This window comes from Bombina bombina, chromosome 2, assembly GCF_027579735.1.
Source record: "Bombina bombina isolate aBomBom1 chromosome 2, aBomBom1.pri, whole genome shotgun sequence".
NCBI lineage: Eukaryota > Metazoa > Chordata > Amphibia > Anura > Bombinatoridae > Bombina > Bombina bombina.
Window position 1 is genome coordinate 809,588,008 of NC_069500.1, and position 6,872 is coordinate 809,594,879.

The window sequence follows — 6,872 nt, forward strand, 5'->3', positions numbered from 1 at the left end:
GAGACCATGATTCAGACTTGGAAGCCTGTTACCAGGAAAATTTACTATAAGATATGGCGAAAATATCTGTATTGGTGTGAATCCAAAGGCTACTCTTGGAATAGAGTTCGGATTCCTAGAATTTTATCTTTTCTCCAAGAAGGTTTGGAGAAGGGTTTATTGGCAAGTTCTTTAAAGGGTCAAATTTCTGCCTTGTCTATTTTGTTACATAAACATCTGGCAGAGGTACCAGATGTTCAATAATTCTGTCAGGCCTTGGTCAGAATCATGGCTGTGTTTAAACCTGTTACTCCTCCCTGGAGTCTTAATCTTATTCTTAAAGTTCTTCAGCAGGCTCCGTTTGAGCCTATGCATTCCTTAGATATTAAGTTGTTATCTTGGAAGGTTTTGTTTCTTGTTGCTATTTCTTCTGCTTGTAGAGTCTCAGAGCTTTCGGCTTTACAGTATGAGTCTCCTTACCTTAATTTTTATTCGGATAAGGTAGTTTTACGTACCAAGTTAGGTTTTCTTCCTAAAGTGGTTTCAAATCGGAACATTAATCAAGAGATTGTTGTTCCTTCTTTATGTCCTAACCCTTCTTCTCATAAGGAACGTCTTATGCAAAACCTAGACGTGGTGCATGCTTTGAAATTCTATTTACAGGCGACTTTCGTCAGTCTTCTGCTCTGTTTGTAGTTTTCTCTGGGAAACGTAAGGGACAGAAAGCTACGGCTACTTCTCTTTCTTTGTGGCTGAAAAGTATAATTTGCTTGGCCTATGAAACTGCTGGATAGCAGCCTCCTGAGAAGGTCACGGCTCATTCTACAAGGGCTGTTTCCTCTTCCTGAGAATTAAAAAATGAAGCTTCTGAGGAACAGATTTGCAAGGCTGCAACTTGGGCCTCTCTACACAATTTTTCAAAATTCTATAAATGCAATACTTTTGCCTCAGCTGAGGCTTCCTTTAGGAGAAAGGTTCTTCAAGCAGTGGTGCCTTCTGTTTAGGTTCCCTGTCTTGTCCCTCCCTTATCATCTGTGTCCTCTTGCTTGGGTATTAATTCCCAATAGTAATTAGATGATCCGTGGACTCACTGTGTCATTAGAAAGAAAACAAAATTTATGCTTACCTGATAAATTTCTTTCTTTCTTGACACAGTGAGTCCACAGCCCGTCCTGTTTTGAAGACAGGGTTTTGTTGTTATGTTATAAACCTCAGGCACCTCTGCACCTTGTTGTTCCTTTCTCTCCTTTACTTCGGTCGAATGACTGGGGTTTGAGGGAATGGAGGTGATATTGAACAGCTTTGCTGTGGTGCTCTTTGCCACCTCCTGCTGGGCAGGAGTCATATTCCCAATAGTAATTAGATGATCCCTGGACTCACTGTGTCAAGAAATAAATACATCTATCAGGTAAGCATAAATGTTGTTTTGTATAACCCAGTCCCTCCTAGCAGCAGTAATACAGGCGAGCTAACTACTTCTGAACAACCTGCAGCTGGTGTACACCATGCTGCAGATACTGTATATGAAGCGGCTCTCCCAGAAGTAAACACTGCACACAGGGAAGTTGTGAAGGTGTCCACTCTGCACCTCTCACATTGGAAGGAAGAGTCAAAGCAGCTTTTGGGGGTACAGGGCTATAGCTTTCTAAGAGTAGCTAGTGCTCGGGATGCTTGAGCACCAACTAACAAGTGAAATTAACTCTGGCCAGCTTATCCTGCTCAAACTTAAAGTGAATGTAAATTTTGATGCTAAAGTGCCTGGTTTTTAAAAATTTGATTAAAAACAGGGGCACTTTAATTCATCAAAATTTACATTTCACTTGTTGTGAAAAAATACTTACCTTTTAATCTTGACAGCTGCTCCAGCTTCCTCCGGTTGTCGCAAGCCATTTCTGATGTCAGAAATGATGGATGGGTTATCCTCCAATCATGACTCCCCCCCCCCCGGGGAATCAGTGTCTGATTCAATGCCGTGATTGGAGGAAGCCGGATTCCTCATTTTAGACCCAGGAAGAGGCTTTGCGACGGGTGGAGGAAGCTGGAGCTGCTGTCAAGAGTAAAAGGGCACAACAGGAGTGAAATGTAAATTTTGATGAATTAAAGTGCCCCTGTTTTTAATGGAATTTTTAAAAACCGAGCACTTTAGCATCAAAATTTACATTCACTTTAAGCTCTCATGAATCAGAGGGGCCCCTGTGCCTTCACTCTCCTCTTACCAATACTATTGACTTATATTGCAACCCCTCCACCAATAGCTCAGCTCTAGCAAGTAATGCAAGTCCTTCACACCCCCTTCTGTTCCTCTATGCAGCCAAGCACCAGTCACAAGCACAGCCCAGCCAGACAGCAGACTATAGGGGAAACAAACCACAATGCAACTCTAATATAGAGCTGTAAGCCCAGAACATGCTTAACAAATGCAGACGCCACTCGATCACTTATTTACTTATAACGGATTCTCCTGTCACAGCACCATGTGTGTGAACAGCTCATACAAGACCTTGCATATATTTTATTTAAAAATATATACAAGGGCATGTATGAGCCATTCACTAGAAATATGTTACAAGTAAATAAGTGACACTAGAAATCCGTTACAAGTAACGCTTCTCGGCCTTTTGGCTAAGATCAAGTGTAGTATCTGTTCTTATCAGTTTAATATCTGATACGCGCCCTATCTGGGTGCCATATATTAAATGGATTTTTGAAACAGGGAGATGGAAGAAGACCTTGCTCTGTCCACTCCACGCATTGACCTGGTATTGCAGTACCTCCAGGACCGGTGCACCCCTCTCTTAAAAAAAAAAAAAAGAAATCCGTTACAAGTAAATAAGTGAGTCTCCTTTGGAAAGTGTCATAAAACTCACCTCTGACAATTGCAAGTTGCTCTTACTCTGCCTCATGTGAACAGTCCCCTGGGCCTCACCCCCTCTACCCACTCAGCATTATGGGGTTCACTTCATTGTGGCCTAGAAATGAACCAGCCACACAGGACTAAATTTAGTTGCGGCTGGTAACAGCTAATAAGCAGTCAGTGAGGTAAGTGGGAGGACACTTTGGGAGATCAAAATCTGGATGCCAGGGGTTAATTTCAAGGTGCCAGTGGCCCGTAAATTTGTCAAGTCCTTCATCTACACCTTTGAGCCCTTGCAAGTGAAACACCTTGTCATATACCATATCATTTTAAAACACTTTTTATACATTTAGGGATAGATTACAAGTGGAGCGCATTTGCGTGCGCTGGTATTACTAAGTGGAGTGCAAATATCGCTTTTGCCAAAGCGATATTTTGTGCTCCACTTGTAATCTAGCACTTATTTAATTAATAAACATGTATTTTACATTTAATATGTATATATGAGTGCAATATTTTAATTTATTTTACATGTGTTTTATTATACTTTTTTCTAGCCCTAGCACTTTACTCCAGGTCTCTAGCAACTCACAACTTGTAATTTGAGGGAAATTTAGCACAACTGCACTATCCATTTAAATGTAGGGTGTGCTAAACATTCTCTGGTAATTCTGTTTTACTATGGACTTGTAATACCAGACTGTGCTCTATTTTGCACCCTGCACTAAAATAGCACTCATTTTAATCTAGGCCTATATATCAGCAGACCATGACGTTAGCCATAAGTCTCTTCTAGCCAGACAAGTCATAGAAGTCCTAATATTCACATTATTGTGAGTTATTTTAATAGCTGCATCACAAATTAAACAGTTTGCAGTCTTGACCACCTCAAGTGATCCTGAATTTCTTCAAGGGAAGCTTCTTGGGAAATAAGGTCAGAAATATTGTCACACCAGATGGCAGTAGCAGCACATTTGCAAGCTACACAACAAAATAGTTTTTAATACTTTGGGTAATGTACACATCCATTGGTTTTGATTATTGGTTTTAATAAAAACTTACTGAATCTTATGGAAGCCTGAGCTTTATTGGATTACCCTTGGCACACCTGGGCCTCTACATCCTTTTTGAGGAACAGTTTGCTAGGCCACTGCAAGATCCCAGCTTGCGTCATCTATCATATTTGGTGCTGCTCCCTTTGTGAGTATATTTACAATACAAGACCTGCTACTGTCTGCTACTCGCAGTATTATACTAGGAGGCGCCCTCTTCACAGACTCCAGTTTTTTAATTTAGCAGAGTGAACAAAGAGAACGACTGGTTTGTTGCATTCCTTGTTAATTATGTCAGAAACCGAACATGGAGTAGGGAAGGCAGATGTCTTCTTTAGACCTGCCTTAAAGAACTTAGCAATCTTTTTCACAGATTGTTTGCTTGCAGATGGAGCGTCCTCAACCTCCAAGGCAATAAAAACTTCCTGTAAGAGAGCATGTATGTTTTCCAACTAAAATGGGAAAGCCCCAGGGGAAGAAAAAACAAAACAAAAAAACAGAAAAATTGGGATTTTTTTTTTCTTTTCCCCAAAGCCATTTTTTACCGGAAAAAATTAGAATAATAATGTGTTTATGACATGGAATTCATAAATTTCAAGCTCCAATATTGTTTATAAAAACTATATAAGACTTTTAAGAAAAACTTATGTGAGACATCATGGAATACAATTTAAATATTACAAAAATACTGAGGATACAATTTTCAAATAAAAGAAGTGTGCATTTCTATCGTTAGGGGCACTGCAGAGAATTCGTTTTCAGTTTAATTTGCTTGTGATCTCCATCTTGTCTGTATAGCTGATTGTGTGATTTCTGTCCTCAGGCAGGTAATAGTTTAAATTCTTCTGAATTCTGAAAAATGCTATAGAAATAAACCAAGAGGTTGAAAAGACAATAAATGCTAACAAAGGGCTGAAAAAAAAGTGATGTGTTGGTGATGGTACATGACAAGGGGGGGGAGGTAAAAAAAAAATTGTGTAAATTACCCTTCTTATGCAATTTCACCCATTGGGGCATATCTATCAAGCAAAAAAAAAAAATACTACTCATTTAAAGTTCAGACTAAGGGCTGCATTTATAATCCACGGGCTGACAGGGGCGAACATATTCACCCGTCCGCTGCCCGAATTTAACATTGCAGATGAGGGCACCTTAGTGCTCGCATGCTACCCCGGCCATGCACAAACAATTACGTGCGTCAATCTCCACGGACGAGACAGGGGAGATTGCAATTCTTCACCTAAAAGGTGGAGAACAGGGTCTGATGACCGCTGCTTGATAAATCCTGACTGCAGGTTCTCTTGTGCAAACCTGCAGTCAAAAGGAGAAGGGCTTGAAAAATCAAGCCCTAAGTGCTATTGCATTGTCTTTTTATCATGCATTAGTTAATTATGCAAATCTACTGTATTTACTGGTCCTTTAAGATTCTTGAAGGAGTGAACATAAGTAATGTGGTTGTGCCAATAGACCTCTTAATTTCACCTAAGCCAACCAGAAGAAATTCCTGTCTCTCCCCCATCCAGACAAATGCTTTGGCTGATCTGACTGCCTCTTGATCATAACTTTTGGAAACATAATTGTGGGAGGTGCCTTTAAAGGGCCTATATAGTCAAAAAATGACATGCACTAATTTGTAAGACCATGCAATTTTAAGGCTAGCTACCTTGCACCTCTTTTTTAAAAAAAAAATAAATAAATATTGTAATTGAGGAATTAAAGTTACAGATACAGAAAAATCAAAACAAAAAGGTATTGTACATATCAGGTATTCATACATATATGTATGTTAATAATAACCAAGAGGTATATATATATATATTTTTTTTTTTTTGTGACGGATACCCCGCTACCCCGACTGGGTAGCGCCATCGACGGGGTCCTTCCTCTGCCTGGAACAAGTGGCTATGTAGCCCAGGAAAGTGATTTTAGCTGGAGCTCACCCAAATAACTAGATAGACTAGCATTCAATTGAAAAATAGAACTGATTTTATTGTAAAACATACACTCCTTTTATACACACAGCTCATCTTGATATCTCTGCTGGGGAGCGGTTGTAGAACTGCTCCAGGTGGATGAGTTGAATAGTTTTGTCTAGGGTGGTGATGTGGCACCCAGTAACCCAGGAGTTCAAGGATCTAGCTAAGCGGTGGGCAAACTCGGTATACGGTTGTTCCTCTTGTCTGTGTAGTACCCTGAATTTTAGCCGGTGAGCCTCCAGGGTGAGTCCATACTGAGCAAGGATGCGCTCCTTCACCCGGTCATAGTTGCCTTGATCTTCGGAGGGGACAGTGTGGAAAGCCTCCAGGGCCCTGCCGGATAGTTTCCCAATTAAGATAGTAACCCTATCGGCATTAGTGACCCCATGCATCTGGTACTGGGTCTCGAACAGCTGTAGGTATCGGTCGATATCCTCGCTCCCATCATCCTGGAAGGTTCGGAAAGCCCCGTGAGGTAGTTTCTTGGGCCGGGAAGGGGGGTCCAGGGGATCCGGCACGACCTCCCCATAGACTTCTGAAGCTCCAACATGTGTATCTTGTTGGCGTCAGTCACTATCCGAGTAATGATCTTCTCGGGGGGGGGGGGGGGTTAGGTCCAAAGAGAGCCAGTTGTCACTGTACCTGCTGCTGTTTGTTGGATGTCGTAGTCCCTGGAGTGGAGGCTGTACTGGGCTGTCCTCCACTTTGGTCGCTGTCCGACTCACCAGCCTGTTTGCTAGCCCGATCGTCCTCCATCAGTTCGGCTACGAGCACTGCCTTTGTCTTGTTGCCGGCGACTTTCCCTCTAGTCTGCAGCAACGTTCTCAATTCTTCCTTCCGGAGCCCATGGTACTGCTCCATCTGGCCAGATCTTCAGTTGGTGGTTTGGACGTTCCAGGTAGAAGGAAGCATCCCACCGATGCCAACCAATGTGACGGATACCCCGCTACCCTAACTGGGTAGCGCCGTCGACCGGGTCCTTCCTCTGCCTGGAACAAGTGTCTATGTAGC

At 41.8% G+C, this 6,872-nt stretch overlaps 1 non-coding gene across 1 annotated transcript; it reads left to right on the forward strand.

Annotated features, from left to right (window-relative positions):
* The first annotated feature begins 2,581 nt into the window (after positions 1–2,581).
* LOC128650578 (U2 spliceosomal RNA) lies at positions 2,582–2,772 on the forward strand. Its single transcript, XR_008400866.1, has one exon. It is a non-coding gene; the product is annotated as a U2 spliceosomal RNA (small nuclear RNA).
* Positions 2,773–6,872: the final 4,100 nt, after the last annotated feature.